The sequence below is a fragment of the Haliotis cracherodii genome, unplaced genomic scaffold, assembly GCF_022045235.1.
Source record: "Haliotis cracherodii isolate W230 unplaced genomic scaffold, xgHalCrac1.p SCAF_10, whole genome shotgun sequence".
Taxonomy (NCBI): Eukaryota; Metazoa; Mollusca; class Gastropoda; order Lepetellida; family Haliotidae; genus Haliotis; species Haliotis cracherodii.
Genome location: NW_027266265.1, coordinates 36,284,952 through 36,305,239, shown reverse-complemented (window position 1 = coordinate 36,305,239; position 20,288 = coordinate 36,284,952). Strand labels below are relative to the sequence as shown.

Here is a 20,288-nt window from a genome sequence, read left to right as displayed (position 1 = left end):
ATTTCAACTGTCTGGGCAGACACTGTCCACTACACCACTGAGGTGGTCTCCCATTATGAGAACAATGTTTCAACTCAGAATGCGACAGGCACACATCACATGTTGTCAAACATCTGACAGGTACCCCTCCCCCCCCCCCCCCCCCCCCACATAACTGTACCAGAAACGTAGGGTTAACATCACACATCTATTACCACTGTAGTCCTGAATATCATACTGCCTGCAGCTACTTGCTTCATGAATGTAAAACTTGACAGAGAGAAACAGATTACCATACATCCTTGAATAAATGTCATCCTAGGCGACACATCTGTTCTTCATTAATTCACTGAATATGAGAAAGAACATGCTTGAATACAAGTCTTGAATAAGTGCAGGATAAGCAACTATCTGTGTGACCACTGTGTCTCCCTTTCATAGTCTCATTCTGATCCTGTGTGTAAAGCTGAGTATAGTTTAATGCCGCTTATAGCAATGTTCCAGCAATATCACAGTGGAGGACACAAGAAAATAGGGGGGAAAAAAGCAAAAGAGGGAGACAACCAGATGAAAAAGGGGAGAAAAGCAGAAACAGGGGGAGACAACAAGCAGAAACAGGGGAGACAACCAACTAAAAAAGGGGAGACGAGGGAAAACAAAGTAGACATTAATCAAATCTCAGGACTGCCATATTCTGTGACTACAACAAAGGAGACTACCATGAATCTAGTTTAAGACACACGATCATGAAGTAGAAACATTGTCATTACATATATTTAAAAAACAGCCATGTCATATCAGGATGAGTAATTACCTACTGCAGGCCGTTCACAATAAAGGGCAGCTTTGTCATGTACAACTCCCACAAAACATACAACCATGCTCAGGTAGTCACCATATCCTTCGTGAACAGCCCCAGGTAGATTCAGGACTGAAGAAACTTAACGAAGCGAATCCTTCAATGCTTTGAAACAGCCACTTGACATATTGTTGTGACTAAAATAGTATCATGAGATAAGCAAAACCTTGTGGGTCTTCAAATGCCAGTCTTAATGTCACCATGAACAAAATTAATGTTATACAATGAATGAGCAATTCACCACATCAAAGGCTCTCGTAAGTAACTGGATTCTGTACAGTGCGTTGGGGAAGATTTTAAAAGACATCGCATGAAAGGTTGCCTCTGGCATATAATACCTAATGCAATGATGTCCATAAACTGATGTTTGAAAGCTTTTCGGCTCATGACATCTCACGCTGATGTGTTGTGATCAGACCTGTGCACTCAGCAATATTCCAGCTATATGACGGCTGTCTGTAAATAATCGAATATGGACCAGACGATCCAGTGATTAATATCATGAGCATCGATCCACGCAATTGGGATCGATGACATGCATCAACCAAGTCAGCGAGCCTGATCACCCGATCCCGTTAGTCGCGTTTTACGACAAGCATAGTCGCCTTTTACGGCAAGCATGGGTTGCTGAAGACCTATTCTACCTTGGAATCTTCAGAGGTCTCCAATAAGTTGCCTCTAACAAACAGAACAGGGTACTGAGGACTTATTCGAACCTTGAATCCTCACGGGCTTTGTCCAGAAGGACAGGAAAGGACAAAACATTCAAGTTCAGATTCTAAAACCAAATCCTGCACAAATCAAACTTCAGCTCTCCTGAGAAATTTAACAAAGTCCCAAAAGAACACTTTTAATCAACACTGCTTAGCCACCAGGAACCTTGAACAAAAATAATAACATCAATGAAACTGCCCGTCTACATTCCAGTTATCAGCTCTAACTGATACAGCAGTTATCAGCTCGGGCTGACCAGTTACCAGCATAGACCATGGTGCCAACTCCAGGCTAAACGGTAATCTATTATCAACAAGAGCATTACTTTCCCCACTGCTTTCCAGTGTTGTAAATGATCCATGAAAATCCAGTGATTGGCCAAATCAAACAGTGGGTGTCTTCACACCTCCACAAGATGCCTGTAGAGCTCAATGGGTGCACAGTCTTCAAGTCTTATCTATATTGGTTGCCAAGGGGATTCCTGGAGGTCTTTGAGGAAGGGCAAAACCATTGATCATTGCTAATGGGTGGCAATTTGGAACTCTCGGAACTGGTTTATTTGCTTGAGGCAAATATGGTGTACCTCTTCCAGGGGAAATATTGTTACAGATCGTTCCCATGTTTTACATAAGATAAAACAGAGAGTTATCCAAGGTAATTATAGTGCATGGCATAGCATATCAACTTACAGATTGAAAAAAAAACTGTATTGGTCCCTTTGGAAAATACAGAACCCAACCACCAATACATGGAATCCTGAAAAAAGCACTAATTCATAACTGAAAAGATATTGTGATATTTTTCATTTACACGCCACCCCATTGAGTATGGTTTGACGCCAGTTTTAACAGTATTCAGCAATACCATGGCAGAGGACACCAGAAATGGGCTTCACACATTGTACCCTTGTGGGGAATCGAACCCGGATCTTTGTTAAGATGAGCTAACGCTTTAACCACCAGGCTACCCACCACCTCATTGAAATTACACCTGGTTTGTTCACATTCTTTTTTCAGTCTGAACAATGATTTTAATGTTCCAGAAATATGGTGAAATAAACAAATCTTGTTTGTGATTGATTGCTATTCAATATTGATCATAATCAGAATAGGGGATTCGAACAAGAAGCTCCTGACACAACAAAGAGATGTAACTCTGTTCAGCCATATGACTGTCTGAATTGAGCGTGATAAATCTGTCACTCTGTACTGTCTTTTTATAGCTGTTGTCTCAACACTCCCACATCTCCTCACCTGCCCGGGGCTGTCTACTCCTGCCTACTCCTGCCTACTCTCTCCCATGTCTGTCATGATGATAGCAGTACGGTCAGGGGTAACAGAACAGGTGCCCTCAGTAAAGGTCATTACCCTTGGGATTACTAAGCATGAGTGAGTGAATGGGTTCTGTACCATAGGAATACATCAGCTTGTAAAGTGATGTCCAGACAAAATGCTGGTTGAGTGAGCGAATGTTGTTTTCCGACATCTTATAACTGAATTCCAAAATAAAACAAAAAATATGTAATCATATTTTTCAAGTTAATACCAAAAGAAGAAATGAACATCAAACATTTTCAAAATTCAGATAGCATACACGATTTGTAAAAATCCTTATCAAGCGTTACTCTACTCAAAAGAAGTTGATGACCACCCGACAGATTAACTATAGTAATATGAACAGATTGATGGTCCTTAACTTCTTGTAAGTCGTGTACATACATCCACTTCATCAAGCCTAAAATTGTCAGAAAATGAGACACCATCATTAACAGTCCTCTGGCCCCAAGTGCAGCCCTAAAAGACCAAGTCAAACAGTGGAGGCAATGTTAAAGATCCTTAATTCCCCATCTCATAACTCTCTGACAAAACGCCTGTGAACCCATGGCCAGTGTTTGTCATCCCTGATAACAACAGACCAAACCACCTTCATTACCGTCCTTCCTTTCATGTGTTCAGGCTAACCCGCGGGTGACCTGTCCTTACAAGGTATCCTAACCATAAAACTATTTTCTCATATCTGGTTGACACAGCTTCAAACTTGACAGTACAACACATGGCCTCTCCACAAAGACTGCTGACAGTGGGTATTGTCCCAAGGATGCTTCGAGCTTCACAGAGGACACTAAAGGCCTTTCAGACGATCTTGTGTTTACAGTCAACAGCCATAAATCTATATATGTGTGGCTTATTATCCTAATGAATGGCAGTGTTCAATATTAAGCATGAAAGTCAAGGAGTCCTTGTCATGACCCCAATGTTAAAAGCTAAACATTTAGGGGGTGTCCAGATTCTAGATTCCCTTGGAGCAGACGTCAAGAACCCCAGGACTCCCTTAATTGCTAACACTGAATGGTTTACAGTAAATTAAACTGACCGTATTTCAAACATTTTCAAGGTACAAGACTTTTCAGTGAAGTTCTTGAACTGTAAGAACTTCAAATTGCTGAAACGCACTTACATGAAAATGAGGACAATATATTCAGCTGACACTACAAAATGAACATTCAGCAACATGGCTGATTCTACTTATCGCTGACCATTAGTTATGGATTTGTGTCACTTTCCGGATGAAATATCACATTTCCATAAAGTGAATATATATGGTAATAAACCATTAAGAATACTTAGTGAGCGAATGTTAGTTTTATGCCTTTAAACAGCCACATGCTAGCAGCTTGTGAATAATCAAGTCAGGGCCAGATAAACCAGTGATTGACAGCATGAACAACAATTACCGCAGGCTCTATGACAAACAATTAGCCACTTAGCACATCATTACTCTCCAGTTTTCAATTGTCAGCTCTTACTCGTCCAAATCTGACCAAGAATCCACAAGGGGACCTTTCAATACTGAAAAGAGCTTTTCTCACTGATAACCTAGGTGTACAGAGCAAACCTTGAAAGTGATGTATATGTTTTTATATATACATACAACCATCACCACGCACATCAGCACCCAGCTGCTGTGAGAGAACCGAAACACCATTACACATCCCAACTCAAATCAGCAGGGAATATTAGCCTTGCTCCAATACTGTACTGAATAGTGAGTCCATTGGTGTGTAGTAATTCTATCCTTATAATAGGCAAGTCTAGATAAGTGAATGCCAGTCTCTGATAGGGACAACTTCCTTCTTATTATATAAGAAATTAATATATACAGGATTAGAAACTAAGAGTTTTTGTCCACTAGTCCTTATAATGATAACACACAGCTAAACCCTTAAAAAGGGCAAATTTCTACTAGTCTTTATGATACCTTTACCATTGGGCAGTTTGGCAAGGACTATAGGACTAGTGCCAATTTCTAAAGCTGATCCATATCGTCATATTACATACTGCACAACAACCTTAATTCCCTGATTTATGGCCCACTGTACAGAAGCCAGATCAGTGAGAGACTGATGACCTTACTTAAGGACGAGCCCCACCACTCCTTGTCTGGAGGCGAGATGACACTCTATACATCAGGCCCAAGATGTATGGTCACCTTCAGCTGGCCACTGAAATTGGGTGGTGATTTATTACCTGCAGATGTAACGTTACCAGAAGAGTGTCGCACAGGTAATTTACAGGTGTAAAGACAGGTAGGCAGACACACTGAAACAGGTTCCTGCTTGTACAAAGCTTACATATTTCGTGGGCAACCTTTCAGAGGTGATGGTCGTGCTTGTTGACTCATCAGGTCTACAAATAGGAGAGAGTGAATGATGTCTTTCATCTTCTGCAATTACTCATCTGGATCATAAACCTGACATAACAGGCTGAGAAATGCCAAGCACATGTATACTCCTTTAAAAAACTTAAGGATCACCAGATTCTTTCACTACTATAGAAACCATAGTAATATGAGTGAGTGAGTGAGTGAGTGAGTGGTTTTACACTGCTTTTAGCATATTCCAGCAATATCACAGCAGTGGACATCTGAAATGGGCTTTACACATTGTACCCATGTTGGGAATCGAACCCAGGTCTTCGGCGTGACAAGCAAACGCTTTAACCACTAGGCTACCCGACCGCCCCCATAGTAATATGAGAGAATCAGGTGAAACTTTACATTTTTATGGTACCATATGCTCTTATATAGCTTTTGTAAATACCTAGATTTCAAAACAGACTGTCAGTGATGGATCATGGTTTACGTTCACAGCGTGTGAGTGTGTGAGTTTGGTTATTAATACTCCTTTAAACAATATTTCAGGTACTTCACAAGTCAGTTTACCACTTGGGTATGGTGCTAACAAACCTAGAATTATAATCATGGCAAATCTGGGATTCAAATCCACGATCATAGGTTTCTTGCTTGCCTAAGGAGGCAACTCTGCACAACGAATTGTGGCAACCACATTAGCCCCAGCAATATTATTACAGGACTTTGGAAATTTAACCTGGGACTTCAGCAGTTCAAGCAAACACCTCAACTACTGGGCTATCCCTCCCCTTCCTCCTTGAGACACTAGAGGTACTTTTGCCTTTTTAAACTTTTTGTTCTCGAGGACACTTGATCACACTCAGGTTGTATTAGGTTGAGGAAATAATCACAAATTTTTAACAGCATCCTTGTAAAGTTAGTTCAGGATGAGACCCGTGAAGATCCGAGGTACACTTGGTCTTCAGCAACCGATGCCGTAAGAGAAAACTAACATGATCGGGGGGTGAGACTCGCCGATTTGGTTGATGCATGTCATCGTATCCCAACTGTGTAGATCCTTGCTCATGATGTCAATCACTGGATTGACTGGTTCAGACTCTATTATTTATCGCCGTCATATTGCCGAGTGTGGCTTTAAACAACAAATTAACAATTAAGTTCAAGATCTGAAAAAAATTGAATATTATCGTACCTCAAACAATCAACCCAACACACGACTCTGATACACCCGCTTCCCTATTCTCCATAGCTCTTAAACCATCTTTGAAGATGACAACTATTTCTGAAGCTGCCGAGCCATGACAGATCCTGAAAGCAAGCCCAAACCAAGTTGCCTTGCCCTACACACACATCAACCCAAAGCGAACAGTTTCAATTATTTCCACACAAAAGTAACTCCCAATGTGGAATCCCTACCCATGAAGTGACTCAGAGAGTTGAGACAGTTAGTGTGGGGTTGATTACCATTCCCCAGCATGGAGCTGGCCTGCTACCACTAGGCTGATTGCCTCCACCGACTTGAACAAGCTTCACTCTACCTGGGACGTTGTTCACTCAGTGACAGGACCCAAACTATAGGCCAATAAAGGTGCGAGGTGAGGTGAGGTGAGGTGAGGTGAGGTGAGGTGAAATAGGGTTTAACATCGCATTCAACATTATTTTACTTTTAAGATATACAGTGACATGTGTCTGTCTGTCTGTGGATGTGTGTGTGCTTGTACTAGCCCGGACTTATTATATGCCGGTCTCTTCCATAGCACAGCAGTCAAGTATTGTCTGTTTGTTTGATTATTTGTTGTTGAACACTACACTCAGCAAAATTCGAGCTATATGACAGCAGTCTGTAAATAATCGAGTCGGGACCCGACAATCCAACGACTGACATCATAAACATTGATCCACGCAATTTGGATATGATGACATGCATCAACAAAGTCAGCAAGCTTGACCAACCGATCCCATAAGACGCTTCTTACGACAAGCATAGTTGCATATTACAGCAAGCATGGGTTGCAAAAGACATATTCTGACCTGGATCTTAACAGGTTCAGTCAAGGAATGAACCTCAGGACTAGAAGCAACACAGACAAAACCAAATGATCCTCAACGAAAGTCGTAGCACATTTCATCTTAAAAGTCAACACATGTTAACATATAGATCAACAGAGAAAATGGAAGTTGCAAGGAGCAGCTTAATAATCAGTATAGCATTTCTGAGGACAATAATAGATTAATCATATGGCGCTGGATGATAAATTATGAAAAGGAAGTAAAAAAACATCTCAGGTCATTGTCCCCCAAAAGAATGTGGTAAACTAAATCATAAAATTTTCAAACCAACAATGAACACATTGTTCTTACTTCATAAATCTTCCATGACCCACAAGTATATTGTGGAACTAAATTAACTCTCTCTGCTTAAAGCTGATTCAATAGATTTTGCCATGTTGACACAGTCATGGCAAAACTTGAAACAACATTGCCATGAGAAAATAACATTGTCATCACATAAAAATATGGTAGGAGAAACATTGTCATGATTAGAAACAACAATGCCAACATGAAAAACACCGTCGTGAGAAACAACATTTGAATGCTGAGGAACAACAATGTCATCAGAACCAACCTTGACATGACGAAAAACACTTTCATGATAAAAACAACCTTGTTATAATGAGAAACAACCTTGTCGTGATGAGAAACACTATCATGATGAAAAACAGGCATGATGAGAAACAACCTTGTCATGTTGAGAAACAACTTATGATGAGAAACAACCTTGTCATGGGAAACAACAGTCATGATGAAAAAGAGTCATGATGAGAATAAAAAAACTGTCATGATGAGAATAAAAAATTGTCATGATGAGAATAAAAAAACTGTGATGATGAGAAACAACAGTCATGATGAGGAACAGCAATCATGACAAACAAGTCCTGATGAGAAACAACACTGTCATGAGAAACAAGTCGTGATGAGAAACAAGTCATGAGAAACAACAGCCGTGATGAGAAGCAACACTGTCATGAGAAATAAGTCATGCTGAGAAACAACACTGTCATGATGAGAAACAAGTCACGATGAACAACACTGTCATGATGAGAAACAAGTCACGATGAGAAACAACACTGTAATACTGAAAAAACAACATTTTCATGACGAGAAACAGCAACGTCATTATGAGAAACATCATTTGAAATAGAATCAGCCTGTCCCACAATGTTTCTCTCGTCCATCTTGATTCCTGCCGTAACCAAGACACTAGGTGAGAACAGGAGGGGCCGATTTCCCCCTGATTACCTGAACAAGGAGACTGAATAAAGAGGTCATGAAAACAGGGCAGGGGCAGCTCGCTTCACCGGCAGGTCAAGGGGATTTTATTTCCAGTTTTGTCAAATCTGTTACAGAGATAATCCTCAAATGCTGCAGCTTCAGACAGAGCAAATTAATTCTGTGTGGATTTGGACGCCAGATCAAGTTACAGGTGCATGACATTACTGTCACTGAGTCCTTGCTTTGACATTTATACCCCAGAACATGGAGCTGGTTCACAGCCCACAAACACATCAAGGCCGGAGAATAGATGGGGTCGTGAATTCATTTATAATTCACGTTTCCTTCAGAATACAGAATATTATATGCCAGAGATGGGATCTCTACATGCCACGATCAACTTGATTTTTTTTAACATCTCAGGAATCATGGGTGAAGAAATCTAAATGTAGTGTTTGAAAATTGAATATGTATGCCAGCAGGAGAGTGTTATCTTTCAACAAGCCAGACACTCTAAACTTCCGATGCAATGGATATCATCACTAAACAGTAACTGCCATCACAACCCCCATGCAATGCTGAAAGACAACACCGCATGTGGGATGGTGACAAAAATCTTGGACTCTTTTATTGAGTGAGTGAGTGAGTGAGTGAGTGAGTATGGTTTTATGCCGTTTTTAGCAATATTCCAGCAACATCACGGCAGGGGACACCAGAAATGGGCTTCACACATTGTACCCATATGGGTCGTGGAAGTTAGTACTCTGGTAAAACCTACCAGCTGTGTGCCGATCTGAATCTATGACCAGCACAGCCAATTGGGGTAAGTTAGTCCAATGTGCAATTCAGGGAATGTCAGTATGGTCAAATGCCCAAGAATACAAATATCTTTATTCAAACACTTTTTGATAAATCACAAATCCGAGTCAACCCTTACAAAAAAAAAAACCCAGAAAAGATGTACCCGAGACCGCCCCGAGACCGTCCCGATGCATCTTTTGTGGGATTTTAGCCAATTTTTATGGTCTCGGCTAGCCGAGACTTTGCGGAGACCCATCGAAGACTATTCTGGGGAATAATCAAGTACTTCCCCACAAAGGCATTAACCTACCGATGACGTTTCTAGTGCATCTCCACTAGCAGGGGATGTCTTAGGAGATCTCTTAAGATGTCTCCGATACATCTTCGCTAGCGAAGACCTTCAAAACAACTTTGCAAAGACTATTCGGAGACTTCCTCAGAAGGGCCATAAAGTAGCTGAAGGTTTGCAAAGATGTATCAGTGCATCCTCGCTAGCGAAGACCCCACAAAGACTTTGTGAGGACTATTCGGAGACTTCCTCATAAGGCAATAAAATAGCTGACTGTTTGCAAGGATGTTTTGAGTGCATTCTCACTAACGAAGACCCCACAAAAACATTTGTGGGGACTTTTCGGAGACTTCTTTACAAATAAACAAAATTGAAAAGATACTGTGGAGTCTTCTTTGCTTGTGGAAATCTTCGAAAGAACTTTGCAAAGACTATTCAGAGACTTCCTCACAAGGCAACTTGATAACCGGTTTGCAATGATGATGTGAATGCATCCTCACTAGCCAAAACTATATTGTAAGTATATATCTTTCAAAGACTTCCTTTCAATTGATACAGATCAATACATTGAGCTTTAGTCAAGATCTCGGAAAACTAGGTCCCTTGCTTGGAAGAGATGACATGATCATTATTATTTATTTTGAATTTTCTTTAAGGATAATACTAAAGCTCTTTATCTAAACACATTCACATGCAATGAATTAGAAATCCTATATATGTCAGCAAGGACATTAATAATTAAATACCCAACACAATTAATGCTTCGAGGTATATTTCTATTAAATACAGTTAAAACATTTGCAGGAATTATCAGTATGCAATAATCAGAAAAAAGAAAGAAATGTACAATATATTCATAAATTCCAATCAGAAAGTAACAGTGTCTGTGTGCCATATAACAGTCTCCTCAGAAAAAGGTATATAAGAAAAGGCAACATAAAGTAACATTACTTGTAGACATAGTGGCTGATTTGTGGCTCAAGATATACATAACAGGGATCGAAATTAAATTAATTTCAAGTTTGCCAATGGGCACAATTATGCCAAATTAAGTGTGCCATTACATTTTTAGGGGTGCCAGGAAATACATGATTGGCTGTTTTAATGGTTATAATCATAATTCAAATACAAGTCAAGTGACTGTCAAAGTGTCTATTCAAGTTAAATTATACTTAGAATGAATGATCAATCAGAAAATTCAAACACATCACTCAAGTTACTCATTGTCTTTGTACCTTAGTAAGTACTGCAATACCAGTTATAATAGTCTCAGGATTTATGAGCTTCTGTTCACAACTGGTATATTTTAATTGTAGCTGTTCTGTGTCCATTGGGTGTGGTCCCTCTTCACCCCCCCCCCCCCCCCCCCCCCCCCCCCCACACACACCAAATGAAAGTTATGTTTATCACATTATTTAAATGATGCATTTACAATTAAATTAAGTCCATTGGGTGTGGTCCCCCCACACACCCCCACCCCCCCACACCCCACCCCCACCAAATGAAAGTTATGTTTATCACATTATTTAAATGATGAATTTACAACTAAATTAAGTGTGTTGTAAATAAAAATAATCCAAGCTAACACATTCATAACGTCCAGAATAAGGACAGAGGAAACAAAAATTTGACGATTTTCAGAACTTAGATCTACCAAAGACGTATATATACGTCCGTGGATCTACCTATTTATTGTTGTTGTTGTTTTTCATATTTATTGTATACGTATAGATCTAGACTCTAATCGGAAAATTATTTTCAAAAGAATTATTAATAATATCTGTCATCATTTTCCCGATGACAGTGGCTGTCCACTCTGTAGCATGAAGAAATATCTCCGTTTTCGAAGCTTCGCATGAATAACACGTACCATGTGACACACCATTATCTTCAACGTTTATTTTGTCATCTACACGATAGTCAACTCGCCTTGAGTATTTACATTACTATAACATGCTATTTTATTGGTTTCTGGTGACGCTTTCTTGCCGAAATCTGCTATAAGATTCGTGATTGGTCAAATTGAGCACGTGACCTTATACAACCAATTACAGCAACGGTACTCGTGTATATCAGACTTTGACGAAAGGTTTTTGTTAAATCGTGTTGTTCTGAACGTTATAAGCAGGAAATCGCGATCTATATTAAAAATATGAAACTTCGTGGATGTATCGTGCCAGGTTACGAGCTGAGACAAAGATTTTTCTTGCATATATTTGGCATTAAACATTGTGGAGAAATCGAGGCGATAAAACTATTAAAAGCCGCGATGCCATTTGACTCGCATCACACGCGATCGCACGAAAAGATGGAAATGATAACTTATATCTTAGTTTGACAACTTTTAGACGGATAAATAATTTTGTTGATTTCATATATTACTTTGTAAAATATAATCTAAAGATTTGATTGGCACGTTTTTATTTTGCTCTTTGACTTGTTCGATGTGGACCCATTGTCAAAGTGTGTCGGAGAATTCTATTTTCAATAACATTGCGGGAAATAGATCTAGTGAATAATATTTTAATCTATCGATAAAAAATAATAATTTGAAAGAGAAGCAAAAACTGAAAAAGAAAGTCACCAAACCTTCATCGAGATAGAATCTACGCCGACTCTGAGTTCAGCAAGGATGACAACGTATGTTCCTGAACAAACGGTAGGTACACTTTAGATCTGTTTGTGTTACATAAATATATTTTTAAAATATAGCCCTCTGTATTGTCTCCATAACAATTATCCTAAATAAATCCACCGAAACGACCCCCGATCCAAACCAATTCTCACTTAGATATTGAACTTAGTTTTAGCATTCGCTGAAAGAGAAATCTTTTTTCAAGCTCAATTTATAAATCGTAAATTTATGTTCTAATTTGGAACCTCAAACTGATCTAATTTGGGACTATTTATGAAAAATAATAGGCGCAGATGTAATTTTGTAATATTGCGCAGGCCTTTCAGATTTCATGTTTCGATCACATCATGGTTCTCCGTAAAATTTACGGAGAGCACCGATGTGGGACTGAGATAAAAAAAGGATTTCTTCAAAACAAATTATGTATCTGGTCATTGAAATGTGAAATATGATCGCAGACTGTAGTTATAAGTTTATAAAATTATTGAATTAATAGATAACAAATTATATATTTGTATTATGTTAAACTCTATTTATCTTTAGTTGTATTTGAAATTAAACTTAGTTTTTTTTACAAACAAATGTCCATTGTTGTATGGTAATTAGTACGGAAATCGCCGCCATTTTGTAACCTGCTGTTTTATAACGAGGATGTTGGTTGATATTTTTTTAAGAACTCGTAAGTAAGGGAAACTCATGTTTTGTAACGTTTGTTTGAAATAGATATATGTTCCCAGTAAATGTTGTGGACTTATCGTTTTCCCCGTCGACATGCTCCATCGCCATCGCGGTATAGATCCTGAATTACGTTTTGGACTGGCACCAGTTTGTTGAAAATTTGGGAAAGTTGCCTGTGTCAACTTTGTTTTGTGATCAGCAATACCTGCCTTTTAGTTTTAGGTTATTAATGAATGCAACTTGATTTTTCAGCCCCCTTCCTTGTGGTGATTTTTGAAGACAAAAAAAGGAACGATACTTCATAGGAAGACGTGAACTCCTGCTGATGTGCCTGTTTCATGAGAAGGGATCAAGGAAAAGAAGCCAGTTGCTGCCTGGTGGCCAGCAACTTGGTGTTTTTACGATGCTACCGACACCGATGTGGTACTCGAAGGTCAGTATCTTTGTTAAGTGTCAGGTAAATTTCATTTCAGGTTAATGGAACTGTAACTAAATAAGTTATGAAACTAACTGGTACCTACAAAGTGCACACACAGACTTGTAAGGTAAAGGTTTAATTTTTATAATTTCATATCAGAATCATAGTAAGGAATCAATAGGTTTTACAATCTAAATATCCTTCCTGTGTTTAACTTTTGAGCCAATATAAGTACTTGTAAATGTCAAAACCATTTTTTACATTTTTCTAGAACACAATGACATTTGAATGTGTAATGCTTTAGTCAACTTACATGGACATATCAATATTAAGTGAATATCTAATCACAAGATGTTAACTAATTGACATCATTTAAAATCTAGTTTTGGTACATGTGGTAAGTTTTGTAACTTTCAAGTCATCACACATTTGGACTGGAACCATTTCACCTGAGTGCAATTTTAATGCTCTTATCTTGTTTGCAATTTATTTTACTGTATCATGAATTATGAAGCTTTGATTTATCATCCAGTGTAACATGTTATTTTATTCATCAGTTCTGAAAAAACAACTGGAACTTTGTGGTGAGCAAGAAGATCTGCACGCTTAGGAATGCCTTCAAGTGAATGAGCCATGGTTTGTTTCTTTGACCTTAAAATCAGTAATTTTTAGCCCCCAAAAAGTAATTTTTGTAATAGTTTTTAATGAGTCTCCTTGACGTCTGGGGGCGGTCGGGTAGCCTAGTGGTTAAAGCGTTCGCTCGTCACCCCGAAGACCCGGGTTCGATTCCCGACATGGGTACAATGTGTGAAGCTCATATCTGGTGTCCCCCGCCATGATATTGCTGGAATATTGCTAAAAGCTGCGTAAAACCATACTCACTCACTCACTCCTTGACGTCTGACATAAAGTAATTAGTTTATGGCACAGATTGGGGCTGTCCGGTAGCCTAGTGGTTAAAGATGGTTCGTCACGCCAAAGACCCGGGTTCAATTCCCGACATGGGTACATTGTGTGAAGCCCATTTCTGGTGTCCCCCGCCGTGATATTGCTGGAACATTGCGCAAAAGCGGCATAAAACCATACTCACTCACTCATTATGTCACTGATATACAATAACATTTGATCCCATTTCAGCCTCTTGAAGGACAGCTTCCATGACGACCCCTGCCAGGACGAGGATGACTTCCACTTTCATATGATGACTTCCACTTTCATATGATGGCTACCATATAATGATATCTTCTGTTGATGATGTCCACCTCTGTCTACTTGTTATTGCTGTTATTACTCCAAATAAAGAGAATAGTATACAACTTCGTTATCTCATTTTTGACAGTACAGGTTTGGCAAGGATGTTTCACAGACACTTCTGGGATGCTGTTGAAAGACTAGATTATGATGTAAGCACATCTTTTGTATTACTGAAAATGATGGAAAGGTAAAATGTCTCTGAAACATCTTTGTTATGGAGACTTCCTTAGAACTTTGCCGGGATGGTTTAAAGCATGTTAAATTACCCATGACAGGTTTGTGAAGACACTTCAGAGACTTCCTTGCAAGTGTTGCGGGGATGCTTCAGAAGCATCTTTGATTGCATAACACAAGTTTGTGGGGACTTACCAGGGACTTCCTCAGAAGGTTTCCCGGGATGGTTCAAAGCATATTTAATTACCCCTGATAGGTTAGCGAAGATGCTTCGGAGACTTCCTTGCAAGTTTTGCTGGGATGCTTCAGAAACATCTTTGATTACCTAATAATAGTTTGTGGAGACTATTCGGGGACTTCCTAAGAAGGTTTCCCGGGATGGTTCAAAGCATATTTAATTACCCCTGATAGGTTTGCGAAGATGCTTCGGAGACTTCCTTGCAAGTTTTGCTGGGATGCTTCAGAAACATCTTTGATTACCTAATAATAGTTTGTGGAGACTATTCGGGGACTTCCTAAGAAGGTTTCCCGGGATGGTTCAAAGCATATTTAATTACCCCTGATAGGTTTGTGAAGATGCTTCGGAGACTTCCTTGCAAGTTTTGCTGGGATGCTTCAGAAACATCTTTGATTACCTAATAATAGTTTGTGGAGACTATTCGGGGACTTCCTTAGAAGGTTTCCCGGGATGGTTCAAAGCATATTTAATTACCCCTGATAGGTTAGCGAAGACGCTTTGGAGACTTCCTTGCAAGTGTTGTGGGGATGCATTAGAAACATCTTTGATTATGTCACACAAGTTTGTGGAGAATAATCAGGGACTTCCTAAGTGGGTTTGCCGAGATGGTTCAAAGCATATTTAATTAGCCATATAAGGTTAATTCTGAGGAAGTATCAGAGACAACTTCAGTAGGTACTGTGAGGAAGTCTTGGATACTTCTCAGCAAGCTGCAAGTTGGAGTAGTTTGCCGAGATGGTGTGGAGACATTTGCCGGGAATATCTACAGACTTCCTTAAGACCCTGCGGAGAAGGTAAAAATGTGCCTTGCGGGGAATGATTAAGGCGGTCTCGGATGCATCTTTTCTGGCCTTTTTTTTTTGTAAGGGAACATTTCCATTAAACTAGAAAATAACTTGGTCTGGCTTACAAACAAAGTCAATGTAGGAATAGTTCAAACTGGGTCCAATGAAACCATGAATATTAAAAAAAAGTCCAAAAACAGGATTAGGAACGTTTATGAAAGCTTGTCCTACAAATTCCAACCACATACATGTAACTGCAAATCTGAGCTTAATGATCCTGTCAGGTTACGATACAGTCACTGCAGGACGTGAACTTGCTCCCCAATCAAATAGATCGGGGCAATTGTGGTCCATTTATTAGTGGCTCTGGCTGAAGGGCAATGACTGGGATTACAATCACTCTCACCGGACTCGACAGACACTAAGTGCACCCTCATTTAACTTCATACCGCTCATTTTTTTTCTTAAAAGTTCACAATCAAAGAAGAGGATTCAAGTGTGAACGGAAAAATCAATCGAGCTGTGAAGCCAATTCATCCGAATAAATTCCTGGTCAGGAGTTGGAGGTTTAAACTTGCCAAGGAAATGAACATATTACTCGCATTATCTGTAAACATGGCCTAGTTTTTCCCCATTTATTTTAGAAAAACTCTTTTTTACTGTATTAATAGTAATAAAACACCACGCTTGAAAGTTAAATGTTTCACAGTTTCTCTAGCCAAGAAGCCATCAACACTCAAATAGCTTTATCTGGATCAGAAAAGGGTAGCAAATATTGAAAGACAGTTATCCTTGAGTGGATATCAACATTTAAGGCACAGCACATACCCAGAGATCAACACTTGATTTAACATTCTATATATATCTCACTAACCACAGTACACATTAGAATTGGGTGAGTGAATGAGTATGGTTTTAAGCCGCTTTTAGCAATATTCCAGCAATATCACGGCGGGGGACACCAGAAATGGGCTTCATACATTGTAACCATGTCGGGAATCGAACCCAGGTCTTCGGCGTGACGAGCGAACGCTTTAACCACTACGATACCCGACCGCCCCCATTAGAATTGGGATACTGGTTAAAAACGTAAGCCTGTTGCATGCGGCTACAGACTTAATAGGCCGTCCAACCCGGTGACTTGGTTGATTGTGTCATTGTAACCCAACAGGTACCATTGCTCTTAATATCAATCACTGGGTTGTCTGATGCAGACTCGATTATTATCAGGATGTCAACATATAGCTGGAATTTTGATCAGTGTGGCTTTAAGCAAACAACCAAACACATCATAATGGCCTCCAGTAGGTATTTGGTTAATGAAAGTTGATCCAGTCATCATGTCAGGAAATCTATTTCTGATTCCGATGATTGAATGTCTGTGTGGTCAAGTCATACATAATGTTGTCACAACGTCTCAATCACGCAACCCAAACTGATTCCTGGGTATGGCTTCTGAACTGGAGAAGCTCACACGAGTTATCGAACCAGTTTGGACCAGTTAATGTCATATGACAGGTTTCTGGTGTTTTGATGCAAGGAAATGGATTTGTATGCATAGATTCATAAACCACAGGCAAACCCTGAATCAAGTGGACATGATGCATGTCCAGGCATTTATCTAGGATACCAAACTATGTGCCCTTTGGCAGGCAAGTTGGGAAAAAACATTATTTTGTTCAAAATTGGGATGTTCAAAATTCTTACTTTCTGAATCTCAGGGACATGTTAACTTTACTAACACTGCATTCAATACATAACGTAAAAAAACTAAGTAAAAAAGCCATTACCTTTTCTGGTGCTGTTATGAGTGAAATACAAATCTTACATAGTACATATTTATCATGAGAGTCATCTAAAAGAATAATCAATAATTCTGATACGTACAATCAGAAAAGTGAGTGAGTGAGTTGGGTTTAACGCCGTTAACGTTGATACTACCTAATTTCCTTAAGCCGACATAATCATATGCAACCAACAATGTCGGATTAACAGGACTTGACTGTATATCGCAGCGTGTCAGCTTTATGTGGGAGGAAAACCCGAAGCGATGCAGGTCACAATCAGAAAAGAATACATTTCATTTTCATACCAGTTACCATATGATACTCCTGATGCAAAACACACTCTCAAACACATTGCATGCAAGTCTACTAGATACATTATTGCCACTAAGTGCCACACTTCATGAACCATTAAATCTTTGGTAAAACCCTCCACACCCAACTTCAGCAATACCTTGTGGTTATTGCAGCACCATTAGGAAAGAGCATCATACTTTGCCACTCACATCTCCACCAACACGAGCTGACGCTCGGGAGCTCTGTCAAATCAACCAAAGGACCAAGTTCCCAAGGCCTGATTCATTCTTCCCTTCGAGTCATAAAAACAAATGTTGGGAAACGCTTCAAAAGAAATCGCCAAGAGTAAAGATTTGGTCCTGTGCTCCATATAGAGCTGTTGTAGAATCATTGAACAGACAACTGAGGATTTGTCGATGAGATCTCCTCCTAAGACAACATACTGTTTTTTGTACCTCGCGTGTATTGATTAATCTCTAAACTGTTGCTGTTCGCCCCTACGTTGGACAAGGAAAGAAAATGGGGTTATTTCCAGGATGCGGAATGGGCATATTTTTTTCCGTTGAATTTAACATCACTTATTTCCAATTCTATCACTTACAACAGCACAGGAAGACAAAAATAGGAATATTGAATTCATCAACAGGAGTTTGAGAGACATAAATATTAGAAAGGAAGATAAGTTTCCTGGTTTTTCCAAGACAGGATCATAGCAACAGGAACATCATCTTCAACATGAGGAAATGTAAACGCTATTAGCTCAAAGGTTAGGTTGATAAAGTAAATCAACATTTCTTCAAATGCAACACAGACGTCCTTTCAAAGATTTCTCCATTTCTAAAAAAACCTATTATTTCTTTGCATTCAAAGATGTAATTTGAGCAGATGAAACAATATGTTTGCTATTTTTGTATACTTCTTAACATTTGAGCAACATATCTACGAATGAACATGTGCCAACTTCCTCATCAAATCAGATAAAAAGATTGAGTTTCTCATAAACAGGGAAGCGGGGACCTGTATTTTGCTTTCACAGACCCTTCCTGATGGGTCAATATTTCATTTGAGGAGGCTCTCCACCGATCATGCAATGGTTACCTCTGCACAACAGAGTCATCCTTTGATTCATTTGAGGACATCTTTTCTTGCTCATTAACACTAACTTCTATCACTCCCAGAGTCATACATCAACCAGGCCTTTCATAACGACACAGACCAGGACATGGAGATCACAGAAAACAGTCCTATCATGTTTCACAATTTTTAATATGATCTCACTCACTTTCTGTTGACCTTCAAAAATCACACCTCACACATGAACCACAGGTTTGTACCCTGCCCTATGAGGGTGCTCTGTATAATAAAATTCAAGATTCAAGATTCAGGACCGAGATAGGATAGGTCAGGCACCGGGTGTGATTCACATGAGATTCGGTCAAATCACATCTGCCGTCAGTGACAGCTTGGGCGGCCATCTTGATCTCTCCTTCCCACAGATGTGGAGCATGCACGTGCACAGAAACAAACATGGACGCCATTAAAATTGCCGACAATGAAAAAATGATTCATCAACAGCCCCGAATTCATAGTCTCTCAATGGCCAGAATGAAACACACACATAATGTATTTGATCTCCCAATTTCTGTTTGATGTGAGGCAGCGTGTAGCTGCCAGTGGAGTAATTGCTTGAATGCGGTATCTGATTTATTTTGGGAATTTTACATTTTACAAAATCACAGCCTCTTACAGAAGATTAAACAGAGCTTTAATTCTTTACAAAATACCAATATTTCAAATATTTGACAAATTTCAACAGTTCAAACCAAATTCCTTCAGTAAAAACTTCAAATAATAATAATATGTCTTCCTCAAGTAGTATCCAACAATGCCTGTGAAACAAGACAAAACAAACCCCTAAAGAAAATTCATTCACAAATAAAATTTGATGTCATACAATCAAATTCTTGAGTGTATAGCTAATAGTTCCAACACGTTCAAATATTAGGGGCATTCCCCATCATGGTCTGCGGCGAGTTTCGAGTGTCGGGACAACTATTCCTACAACTGTCAGACACACATGTAGGATGCATACCTTGTTTCTTTGTCTGCACAAATATCTTCAATACCCTACACATAAAAAAACATACTCCGAGCATTCCTTCCCAGCAGCTCAAACAAAGTGCACAGGGTAAATATGCATTTGGGGCTAATTTGAGCAATAGGATCTGTTTTCAGTATAGCATTAGGGGTTTGTTAGGAAAGTGTCATTCATGCGATAAGACTTGACAAAATTAGTGAAGCATATTGATGGTTTGCACCAGAAACATTCTATAAACAAGAAAAAAAATTGTTTTCGGTCAACCCGAAGGCTTGAACTTGAACACTGTGTTGCTCTTTACCCATGAGTGAGTGAGTGAGTGAGTGAGTGAGTGAGTGTGGTTTTACGCTGCTTTTTGCAA

General features: G+C 39.3%; 1 protein-coding gene and 1 long non-coding RNA gene across 9 annotated transcripts in view; one reads left to right on the top strand and one right to left on the bottom strand.

Moving 5' to 3' along the window:
* The window catches only part of LOC139454345 (protein MTSS 1-like), a 116,187-nt gene that overhangs the window by 66,219 nt on the left and 29,680 nt on the right, over window positions 1-20,288 (bottom strand). The window lies entirely within an intron of this gene.
* Window positions 12,794-14,613, top strand: LOC139449963 (uncharacterized). 2 transcript variants are annotated; one of them, XR_011652208.1, is made up of 4 exons: window positions 12,794-12,884; window positions 13,132-13,312; window positions 13,855-13,933; window positions 14,435-14,613. It is a non-coding gene; the product is annotated as an uncharacterized lncRNA (long non-coding RNA). The 2 variants fall into 2 exon arrangements; XR_011652207.1 differs by having other exon boundaries at window positions 12,795-12,880.